The 12392-nt window shown below is 47.4% G+C and overlaps 1 protein-coding gene across 2 annotated transcripts in view; it reads left to right on the forward strand.

Annotated features, from left to right (window-relative positions):
- The window catches only part of CPPED1 (calcineurin like phosphoesterase domain containing 1), an 887250-nt gene that overhangs the window by 517006 nt on the left and 357852 nt on the right, over window positions 1-12392 (forward strand). The window lies entirely within an intron of this gene.

The following is a 12392-nucleotide window of genomic DNA, read 5'->3' on the forward strand; positions in this document are numbered from 1 at the left end:
ATGGGGAGGAGTCACAAGACTTAGTAGCTGACCGCACACTGGAAGAGATCCATACAGCTCTGGGGCAGCTGCCTCGCGGTCAGGAGTCGGTAGCAGTGGCCCTCTGGCCGACTTCTATTGTGCCTTCACCCCCTCCCTTACTCAGCACTTGTTAGATATCTTCCTGGAGGTGAGCAACAAGTGGGTACTTCCCCTGTCCATGGGTAAAGGATGCACTTCGGTAATGTTGAAACTTGGCTCAGATGCGTCAAACCCAGTCTCTTACTGTCCGCTCACAATGGTTAACGTGGACACCAAGATACTATGCAAAACGCTTGCTCCCTGCTTGCAGCCGGTAGTCACACAGCTCATACATCTTGACCAAAGCATTTTTTTTTAAAACAAATTTTATTTTGTCATACTTTATACAATCTTTGGTATGTATGAAGACATTTCCCCTTCAGCTTGCAGGTCTCTGGTCATCATCTGCCTTGGCCCTGAGTGATTCCAAATAGGCATCCCATGTCAGAGAGATTGGACACTTCCTGAGCCTTCGGTATTCTTCCGCACCCCGATGTAAGACCGTTTTCCGCCAACTGGTCCACTGAGGAGCGTGAGGAGACTTCCAGCGTCCAGTAATTTGTTGTTTGGCTAATAGGAGGATGAAGTCAATAAAACATGACAAAGTTTTATTCTGTTTAGGGTGTGGGTATAGGCCCAGAAGGCAGTGCTCCACTGTGTTCCGGTGGGGGGTCCCCCTGGTTCTATCAAAGAGATGTGAACTACTTTCCAGTAGGTTTTGAGGGAGGGGCATGCCCAAATCATGTTAAGCAAGTCCATCTGGTCGGCGTGACAACTGGCGCAGCTGGGGTGGTACCGCAGCAGGCAATATTTTGTGCAATGCTTGTCGTGTGAAATAGGCCCTGTGCAATAATGATAATTGAATACATTTGAATACATTTAAAGCAGGAGTTTCATAGGATCATGGTGTGGTATGCGGTTAAAAAGTACCATTCCTTATCCTTTAGGGCTCAGCCAAGGTCTACATCCCAATTTGTCCAAAGGGATTTTAGGGAGATGTGTAGCCCTTTATATAGCCATTTGACTAAGTAGCTCCCGGCACCCATTTCGTACACTGCCTCATTGAAGGAGGAGCATCTCAGGTTCTGTGGGGGGCATGTGTGTGTGAATATATCAGGAAATGGTTCCATGTGTCAAGGAGAGGGTAGTAGAAAAGTTGTGGGTTTGAGCAAGGTCTTGGTGGGACTTTCATTCTCCATTGGTGAATAGGTCTCCTAGTGTGTGAATGCCAGCAGACTTCCAGAGTTCCAGTTTAAGAGAGGTGAGTGGCCCTTTGGTGTCAACGACCCCGCAGTGGTATATTTGGAGCATAACTTGTATTTTAAAGCTTGTCTCCAGTATGTAAGAGCATTGTTTAAGAGTAGTGGTGAGTGTGATGGATGTGATACACCTGGTAGCAGTATTGTGTGCTGTTTCCGTGTCATAGCATTCAGGGAGTATAGTCTATTTTGGTTAGATGTAAACCTGCCTACCAATATGTCAACCGTTGTAAGTTAGCTGCACAGCAGCAGGCCCAAAAATCAGGGGCACTCATCCCACCCTCGTCCGGGGGTAATTGTAGTTTAAGCAAGCTCACTCTGTGTCACCCTGTACCCCATATCAGGTCAGTGAGTAGGGTATTAAGTTGCCTAAAGTAAGTCTTAGGGACCACTATAGGTAAGTTTACAAATAAATAGAACAGCCGAGGGAGCATCACCATTTTGGAGAGCACCAAATCAGTCCATCACTGATAGAGGAAGGGTGATCAAGAATTGGACCTGTGTATGGAGAGAGATTTTGGTCTTCGTTAAGTTACTGTCTAATAAGTCATCTGGGATTCAGTAGATCTGTACTCCTAGATAATTAAAGGTATGAGAGACAGATGAGATATTATAAGTGTCTAGTGATAATACAATGCCCAAGGCTTTTTCCTTAAAAGAGAATGCATAGGATTTCGTATGGTTAACTCTGAGACTTGAGAGATCTCTGAAAAGGCTGAATAAGGTGGTGAGTGATGTGAGATCCATAGTCAACTCACGTACATAAAGTATAATGTCATCTGCAAATAGGGATACGGCATGGCATTGGCTATCTGCCTGAGGCCCTGCACTTAGTGTTCTATTACAAGTAATAGCGGGGACAAGGAACAACCTTGTCTGGTGCCTCGGTAAATTGAATAGACGGATGATATGTATGTTCTGGTTGTGCGGCTGTGTATAAGAGTTTGATCTTGTTCATATACGTTGGGGGGGTTGCCAAATTTGGTTAGGGTTGCAAACATGTATTCCCAGCTAAGTGTATTGAATATTTGTTGGAGGTCAAGAGAGAGCTAGCCCACATCTGGATAGATATTTTTAGCAGCTTCCATCAACTGGTAGAAGCGTCTAATATTTGAGGAGGTGCTACAACAGGGGATTAATCCATTCTGGTCACTGTGGACTAAGTCTGAGTTTAGGAAGCAACCTTTTCACCTGTATTTTTCTTAATATTTTATAATCTGTTGACAGTAATGATAATGGTTTAAAGGAGGACATGTCTTCTGGGTCACAGCTGGGTTGAGCTGGGTTTGAGTGAAGATTTTGCAGGGCTTGGCAGGTTGTGGGTAGAAGGGTGCCTGGCTCTAGCGAGGTGTTATACTATTTACCTAAATGTTGTACCAGGTGAACAGCATAGGTGATACAGTATTCAGAGGGCATTCCAATCAGTCCAGGACTCTTATTACAAGTAGGCAGGCAGCATGTTCCGCACAACGTGGCTCCGGCACTTGAGGTAGATATAGACTAGCCAAGAATGTTGCAATGGGAGTAGGGGATAGAGATGGGCGAGGTCCATAAACATGGGCATAATAGTCTCTGAAGGTGTTATTAATATCTAGTTGTGTATCAAGTACCTGTAGGTATGTGTGTATGGATAGAACTGGATTGGAGGACAATTGTGGGTGGATGATAAGCGCTAAAAGTGCACCAGCTTTCTCCCCTTCAGTATGCATTCTTTGGTATGTGTGTTGTGATAAATAATTCTCAGGCATTCCAGCAGTTCGGGTAAACGACAGTCTCATAATTCCTCTGTCCTGGAATCATCATGTGTAGTATAATGTACAGGCTTTCCCAATTGTGTTTCAGTGGTAGTAAAGTCTCAGGACTTCAGGACTGATTGCTGTGCCCCAGCCACTGTGGATAAAGACACTTCCCATTCAGTCAGAAGCAATGGAGTAGTGTTTTTGGTAAAATAATTGGTGATGGCGGTAGCCATAGTACCTTTAAACACTATGGCCCTCATTATGAGTTCGGCGGGTGGAGGCTGCCCGCCCATCTCATACTGCCAAGAGACTCCCTGTGCAGTCCAAACACCGCCAGCCCTATTTGGAGTTCTCCTGCAGTGAACAGGGCCATAACATAGTAATCATAATCAATCTGGCGGGCAATGTGGCGGTATGGCGGGTGCAGCAGCACCCATTGCGCATTCCATTGCCCGTAAATCGGGGGCCCGACGCCCCCATTCCGCCAGCCTTTCCATGACGGTGGTACCGCCAGGAAAAAGGCTGGTGGTATGGGGACTCGTAACCCTTTCAGATTACAACTGCCGGACCGCCAGGCTGGTGGGTAGTGGCAACCAGTGGTGTCAGTGGTCCGACCGTGGTGGCTCCTCCACGGTCGTAAAGTGGCAGTCGGACTTTCACGACCGCAGCTGTCTGACCACCACTGTGAGTCTGGCAGTCTCAAGACTCCCAGACTTATAATGAGGGCCTATATCTTCCAGGTACACGGGCTGCAAATGGCAAGCGGAGAACAGTGTTAGGGTTGACATTATGATCTCCAGGGGTTGTGGGCAGACAGGGTTTTGCCTAGATAGGCGGAGTCGATAATATTTGGAAGTATATTTGTGATGCATAAAATGTGATCAAGGCGGGAGTGTAATTTATGTGGAGTGGAGTAAAAGGAGTATTCTTGCATTCCTACATACAACTCTCACCACGCATCTGATAGTGACCAGCATGACACCCAGTCCCGCAGTGCACTCATCTGTGTGAATGAGAGGGCACTGGGCACGGGGGGAGGTGGTTTGCAGTCTACCTGTGTATCCATTTTGTGGAGGTCGCCCCCAATTATCCAGTGCAAGTAGGACCAGTCGGCCAGTACGGACGAGAGATGTGAGGGGAAGACTTCTTGGTCTAAGGTTGGAACATAAATACTATTCAGTACTAAGGGCCTACTGTTTAGGTTCCTGTGGATGAATACGTAACTGCCATTGTCGTAGTTTGACTCTTGCTCCAAGCAAGACTGCTGGTTTAAGGATGACAGTATTTATATTTGTAGGCGACTATGCCAATCCTACAACAAGTCGCAACTGTCGTCCCAACCCTCCCAAGCAGCACCTCACCAAAAACCCAAACAGCAAAAAGTTATTTTTGAAAGCCTTTAATCATGGACTCAAGAGTGTGATATCTCAGGGAGTGTCGTGGTTAAACGGAGATTACCTCTTTCTCATGTAAACACCATGTTTCAATCAAACACAGGCAACGAAGAAGATGCAGTAAGGTTTCAATATGTTTTATTTAGCAAAACTGCAATCTGTGATACATTGCATGTGCTGCAATGATTAGGATAATGAACAGTGCAAGAAACAGAATGGTAAAGACAGGAGTCGTTAATACAAAGACCCCCACCATCTTGCAATAACGTAATGACATGAAGTATGAGGTATGTCCTAATACCCTAGCATCATGAGCCTAACATTTAACCTAAAAGAGAACTAGGTATGTTAAAACTAATTTGCCAATGCCATGTCCATGAGAAGAGTCCCCCAATCCTCGTTACCTTGGAATGAGGTCTCTAGCTCAGACTCCATACGGACAGGAAGACTGGGTCAGTGTCAAGGCGACATTGAGCATCGATAGCAGTGTAGGAGGCTGGCCTGGCTTATAGTGGGTACCTTGTGGTACTTACACCTTGTGCCAGGTCTGGTTATCCCTTATTAGTAGATTAGAAGTGTTCTAGCAGCGTATGCTGATAGTGGTAGCTTTAGCAGAGCAGCTTAGGCTGAACTAGGAGACATGCACAGCTCCTACTATACCACTTATATCACTTAGCACTATATCATAAGAAACACAATACGGTACTTTATTTTAGTGACATTATGCCAAAAGTATCTCAGAGGATATACTCCCTTAGGAGGTAAGTAATATACACACAAACCAAAATCAGGTAAGTAAACCGTTAGAAAAGTAGTGCAAACACTGTAGAACACAATAGAATGCAATAGGAGACAACAGGCCTAGGGGCAACACAAACCATATACTCCAAAACTGGAATGCGAACCACGAATGGATGCCAGGCCTAGTGTAGTGTGTAGAGGGCCACTGGGAGTGTAAGAAAACACTAAGGGTGTCCAAGAAACCCCACCCCGAGCCCCTGAAAAGTAGGAGTAAAGTTACCCTACTACCCCAGAAAGACAGTAAAGTCGATATAGGGGATTCTGCAAAGGCAAGAACTGACTGCAAGGCACTGAAGATGGATTCCTGGAACTGAGGAACCGTAAAGGAAAGGGACCAAGTCCAAGAGTCACGCAAGTGTCCAGGGGGGGCAGGAGCCCACTAAACCCCGGATGAAGGTGCAAAAGGGCTGCCTCTGGGTGGAAGAAGCCGAGGATTCTGCAACAACGGAAGGTGCCAGGAACTTCTCCTTTGGTCAGAAGATGTCCCACGACGTGCTGGAGGATGCAGAGTTGTTTCCATGCAGAAAGACCGCAAACAAGCCTTGCTAGCTGCAAGAGTCGCAGTTGAAGGTTTTGGGTGCTGCCGGGGCCCAGGAAGGACCAGGAGGTCGCCCCTTGGAGGAGGAGACAGAGGGGGCGCTCAGCAACACAGAGAGCCCACACAGAAGCAGGCAGCACCTGCAGAAGCACCTGAACAGGCATTTAGAAGATCTGAGCATGACTGTCAACTCAGCACAACAAAAGGGGGTTCCACAAAGTCGGAGTCCAACTCAGCGAGTTGGGCAATGCAGGACGGAGTGCTGGGAACCTATGCTAGGCTGTGCACAAAGGAAGTCTTGCAAAAGTGCACAGAAGCCCTAGCAGCTGCAGTTCACACAGTACACAGGATTCCTATCTGGCGTGGGGAGGCAAGGACTTACCTCCACCAAATTTGGACAGAAGGGCCACTGGACTGTCGGGGACACTTGGATCCAGCTCCTGTGTTCCAGGGACCACGCTCGTCAAGATAAGAGGGGACCCAGAGGACCGGTGATGCAGAAGTTTGGTGCCTGCGTTAGCAGAGGGAAGATTCCGTCGACCCACGGAGATTTCTTCTTGGCTTCCAGTGCAGGAGGTAGACAGCACTCAGAGCATGCACCACTAGGAAACAATCAAGAAAGCCGGCAGGATGAGGCGCTACAATGTTGCTTGTAGTCTTCTTGCTACTGTGTTGCTGTTTTGCAGGCATCCTGGAGCAGTCAGCGGTCGATCCTTCGCAGAAGTCGAAGAGGGAAGTGCAGAGGAACTCTGGTGAGCTCTTGCATTCGTTATCTGACGAGAAACCCACAGGAGAGAGCCTAAATAGCCCTCAGAGGAGGATTGGCTTCAGAGAAAGGTAAGCACCTATCAGGATGGGTCTCTGACGTCACCTGCTGGCACTGGCCACTCAGAGGTTTCCATTGTGCCCTCACACCTCTGCATCCAAGATGGCAGAGGTCTGAGACACACTGGAGGAGCTCTGGGCACCTCCCCTTGGGAGGTGCTGGTCAGGGGAGTGGTCACTCCCCTTCCCTTTGTCCAGTTTCGTGCCAGAGCAGGGCTGGGGGGATCCCTGAACCGGTGTAGACTCTCTTATGCAAGGAGGGCACCATCTGTGCCCTTCAAAGCATTTCCAGAGGATAGGAGAGGCTACTCCTCTCAGACCCTTAACACCTATTTCCAAAGGGAGAGGGTGTAACACCCTCTCTCGAGGGAAATCCTTTGTTCTGCCTTCCTGGGACTGGGCTGTCCAAGCCCCAGGGGGCAGAAACCTGTCTGGGGGTTGGCAGCAGCGGTAGCTGCAGTGAAAACCCCGGAAAGTTAGTTTGGCAGTACCGGGCTCTGCTGGAGCCCCGGGGATACATGGAATTGTCTCCCCAATACCAGAATGGTATTTGGGTGACAATTCCATGATCCTAGACATGTTACATGGCCATGTTCGGAGTTACCATTGTATTGACCTATATGTAGTGCACGTGTGAAATGGTGTCCCCTCTCTCACAAAGTCTGGGGAAATTGCCCTGGACAATGTGGGGGCACCTTGGCTAGTGCCAGGGTGCCCTCACACTAAGTAACTTTGCACCTAACCTTCACTAAGTGAGGGTTAGACATATAGGTGACTTATAAGTTACTTAAGTGCTGTGTAAAATGGCTGTGAAATAACGTGGACATTATTTCACTCAGGCTGCAGTGGCAGTCCTGTGTAAGAATTGTCTGCGCTCCCTATGGGTGGCAAAAGAAATGCTGCAGCCCATAGGGATTGCCTGGAACCCCAATACCCTGGGTACCTAGGTACCATATACTAGGGAATTATAAGGGTGTTCCAGTGTGCCAATCAGAATTGGTAAAATTAGTCACTAGCCTGCAGTGACAATTTTAAAAGCAGAGAGAGCATAAACACTGAGGTCTTGTTAGCAGAGTCTCAGTGATACAGTTAGGCACCACACAGAGAACACATACAGGGCATACTTTATGAGCACTGGGGTCCTAGCTAGCAGAATCCCAGTGACACAGGCAAAAACAAACATACATACAAGTAAAAATGGGGGTAACATGGCAGGCAAGATGGTACTTTCCTACATAACCACCCCCAAACGAGGAACAATAAGGCTAACCTTGCCCAGATGAGTCTTCATTGTCTAAGTGGAAATATCTGGAGAGTCCATCTGCATTGGAGTGGGTACTCCCAGGTCTATGTTCCACTGTATAGTCCATTCCCTGTAGGTATATGGACCACCTCAACAATTTAGGGTTTTCACCTTTCATTTGTTTTAGCCGTAGAGGTTTGTGGTCTGTCTGAACAATAAAGTGAGTACCAAACAGGTATGGTCTCACCTTTTGCAGTGCCCAGACCACAGGAAAGGCCTCCCTCTCTATGGCAGACCAATGCTTTTCTCTAGGGGTCAACCTCCTGCTGATAAAAGCAACAGGTTGATCCTGGCCCTCAGTATTAAGCTGTGATAGCACTGCCCCAACCCCCAATTCAGAAGCATCAGTCTGAACTATGAACGTTTTGGAGTAGCAAGGGCTTTTTAGGAAAGGTGCAGAGCACATGGCCTGTTTGAGCTCATCAAAAGCCTTTTGACAGCTAGCTGTCCACAATACCTTTGTAGGCATCTTTTTTACTAGTGAGATCATTAGGAGGAGCTGCAATGGAGCCATAATTCTGAATAAACCTCCTATAGTACCATGTGAGGCCAAACAGGCTCTCACCTGGGTTTGAGCTGTAGGGGGAGCCCATTCCACAATGCTCTGAATCTTCCCCTGCAGTGGTGCAATCTGTTCCCCACCTAACAGGTGACCCAGATAAACCACTTTCCCCTGCCCTATCTGGCACTTTGAGGCCTTGATAGTGAGGCCTGCCTTTTGCAGGGCCTCTAAAACTTTCCACAGGTGGACCAGGTGCTCATCCCAGGTGGAGCTAAAGACAGCTATATCATCCAGATATGTTCCCCTAAAAGCTTTCAACCCTTGCAGGACTGTGTTCACCAACCTTTGAAAAGTGGCAGGTGCATTCTTCAGACCAAAGGACATCACAGTGAATTGATAGTGCCCTCCAATGGTTGAGAATGCAGTTTTAGGTTTTGCATCTTCTGATAATTTAATCTGCCAATACCCTGCAGTTAAATCAAAAGTGCCCAGGTACTTGGCAGAAGCCAGTGTATCAATTAGCTCATCTGCCCTGGGTATAGGGTGATCATCTGTCTTGGTTACTTGGTTGAGCCCTCTATAGTCAACACAAAACCTCATCTCTCTTTTACCATCCTTACTGTGAGGTTTAGGAACAAGCACCACTGGGCTAGCCCATGGGCTTTCTGAAGGCTCAATCACTCCTAACAGTCTAACATTTCTGAACCTCTTGTTTATAGCAGTCCCTGACATGGTCAGGCTACCTATAAATCTTACTTTTGACAGGTGAATTGTCTCCGGTATTTATTGTATGCTCACACCAAGTAGTGGTACCTGATATCAGTGAGAAGAGTTCAGAAAACTCACTTAAAATATTTACACAGTTATCTTTCTGCTCAGCAGTAAGACAATCTGCCAGTACTACTCCCTCCACTAAGCCATCAGCTTCAGTGGTGGAGAAGAGATCAGGGAGAGGGTCACTCTCTTCTTCCTGTCCGTCATCAGTTGCCATGAGCAGGGTGAGATCAGCCCTGTCATAGTAGGGTTTTAGGCAGTTGACATGAAGCACCCTAAGGGGACTCCTGGCAGTGCCCAGGTCTACCAAGTAGGTAACCTCACCCTTTTTCTCTACAACTAGATGGGGTCTACTCCATTTGTCCTGGAGTGCTCTTGGGGCCACAGACTCCAATACCCACACCTTCTGTCTTTGGTGGTACTGGGTCAGGACAGCCTTCTGGTCATGCCATTGCTTTTGCATCTTCTGGCTGGCCTGAAGGATTTCACTGGCCTTTTTCATGTACTCAGCCATTCTTGATCTTAGGCCAAGTACATAGTCCACAATGTCCTGTTTAGGAGCATTTAAAGGTTGTTCCCAACCCTCCTTAACAAGTGCAAGGGGACCTCTCACAGGGTGCCCAAAGAGGGGTTCAAAGTGGCTAAAGCCCACACCTTTTTGGGGTACCTCCCTGTAAGCAAAAAGGAGACAAGGTAACAGGACATCCCATCTCCTTCTGAGTTGTTCAGGGAGTCCCATTAGCATACCTTTGAGAGTTTTATTAAACCTCTCAACCAGACCATTTGTTTGTGGATGATAAGGAGTAGTGAACTTGTATGTTACACCATACTCCTTCCACATTGATTTTAGGTATGCAGACATGAAGTTACTACCTCTGTCTGACACCACTTCCTTAGGGAAGCCCACTCTGGAAAACATTCCCAGGAGGGCCTTTGCCACTGCAGGAACTGTAGTGGTCCTTAAGGGGATGGCTTCAGGGTACCTAGTGGCATGGTCCACTACCACCAGGATAAACCTATTGCCTGAAGATGTTGGAGGGTCAAGGGGGCCAACTATGTCAACCCTACCCTTTCAAACGGCACCCCAACCACAGGAAGTGGAATTAAGGGGGCCTTTGGAGTTCCACCAGTCTTGCCACTGGCTTGGCAGGTCACACAAGAGCGACAAAACTCTTTGGTGTCCTCTGACATATGAGGCCAGTGAAACAGGGGAACAAGCCTGTCCCAAGTTTTACTTTGGCCCAAGTGCCCAGCCAAGGGAATGTCATGTGCCAAGGTAAGAAGAAACTCTCTGTACTGCAAAAGGATGACCAATCTCCTGGCAGCTCCGGGTTTAGGGTCCCTTGACTCAGTATACAGGAGGTTGTCTTCCCAATACACCTATGGCTATCACTGAAATCCCCATTCTGCTGTTTGACAGCTTGCTGCCTCAATCCCTCTAGTGTAGGACAGGTCTGCTGTGCCACACTCAGCTCTTCCCTCACAGGCCCCCCTGCACCCAAAAGCTCAGCAGTGTCTGCTGCCAGCTCCTCTGGTGTAGGTTCTGCAAAGGGAGAGGATTCCTCTTCCTTAAAAAGGGAATCTCCTGGTGAGGGAGGGATAGTGGGCAAGGATTTACTATTGCTACCCCTAGCTTCAGTCCAAGCTGATGTCTCCAAATCATTGCCTAGTAAGCAATCTACAGATAATTCAGTGGCTACCACAATTTTCTTTGGACCAATAACCCCCCCAGTTGAGATTCACAACAGCCATGGGGTGGCCAAGTGTGTTATTGTGAGCATCTGTCACTTGGTACTGCTGACCAAGTAGGTGTTGATCAGGGTGGACCAGTTTCTCTATAACCATAGTTACACTGGCTCCTGTGTCCCTGTAGGCCTCAACCTCAACACCGTTAATTAGGGGTAGTTGCTTGTACTTACCCATATTAAGGGGACAAGCAACCAAGGTGGCAAAGTCAATGCCACCATCAGAGACTAAAACAGCCTCTGTGGTCTCCCTAACAAGACCAACCCCAACTACACTGCCAATAGTGAGCCCAGCTACACCCTTGGATTGGCTATTTGTAGTAGACTTCCCACCACCGCTGCTATTACTGGGGGCACTAGAATTTGCAGTTGGGGTTTTGGTGGTGGGAGGTTTGGTGACAATTCCATGATCCTAGACATGTTAAATGGCCATGTTCAGAGTTACCATTGTGACGCTACATATAGGTATTGACCTATATGTAGTGCACACATGTAATGGTGTCCCCGCACTCACAAAGTCTGGGGAAATTGCCCTGGACAATGTGGGGGCACCTTGGCTAGTGCCAGGGTGCCCTCACACTAAGTAACTTTGCACCTAACCTTCACTAAGTGAGGGTTAGACATATAGATGACTTATAAGTTACTTAAGTGCAGTGTAAAATGGCTGTGAAATAACGTGGACGTTATTTCACTCAGGCTGCAGTAGCAGTGCTGTGTAGGAATTGTCTGAGCTCCCTATGGGTGGCAAAAGAAATGCTGCAGCTCATAGGGATCTCCTGAAACCCCAGTACCCTGGGTACCTAGGTACCATATACTAGGGAATTATAAGGGTGTTCCAGTGTGCCAATCAGAATTGGTAAAATTAGTCAGTAGCCTGCAGTGACAAGTTTAAAAGCAGGGAGAGCATAAACACTGCGGTTTTGGTTAGCAGAGCCTCAGTGATAAATGTAAGCACCACACAGGCAACACATACAGGGCATACTTTATGAGCACTGGGGTCCTGGCTAGCAGGATCCCAATGACACAGGCAAAAACAAATATACATACAAGTAAAAATGGGGTTAACATGCCAGGCAAGATGGTACTTTCCTACAAGCAGAGATGGCATTTGGTCGGAATCCATCTACCTATCTGTTTAAGTGAGGAGTATTTATACAGATCTGCTTGGACCCCTGACGTAGGTCTGTTACCAAACAACAGATAACAAGTCATGCTTGGGGCGGTAATTTATATAAACAATTCCCTCAAAGCGTGAAGAGGGAAAGTACCTAATGGGAACACCTACAGTTTGTTTATCTTTGCCGCTTGATATTGACGCCTTAGTGCAGTGGCACTGATACCAGGAAAATAAAACATAGGCCTTAACTAAAACAAGGCAGCCATCTTAAAAGATTTAATTAAATAAATGTGCTAAAACAGAGCAGGCTAAGTAGGGATAAAGTCACTAGGTGA

Source organism: Pleurodeles waltl, chromosome 10 (genome assembly GCF_031143425.1).
Source record: "Pleurodeles waltl isolate 20211129_DDA chromosome 10, aPleWal1.hap1.20221129, whole genome shotgun sequence".
In the NCBI taxonomy this organism is placed as follows: Eukaryota; Metazoa; Chordata; class Amphibia; order Caudata; family Salamandridae; genus Pleurodeles; species Pleurodeles waltl.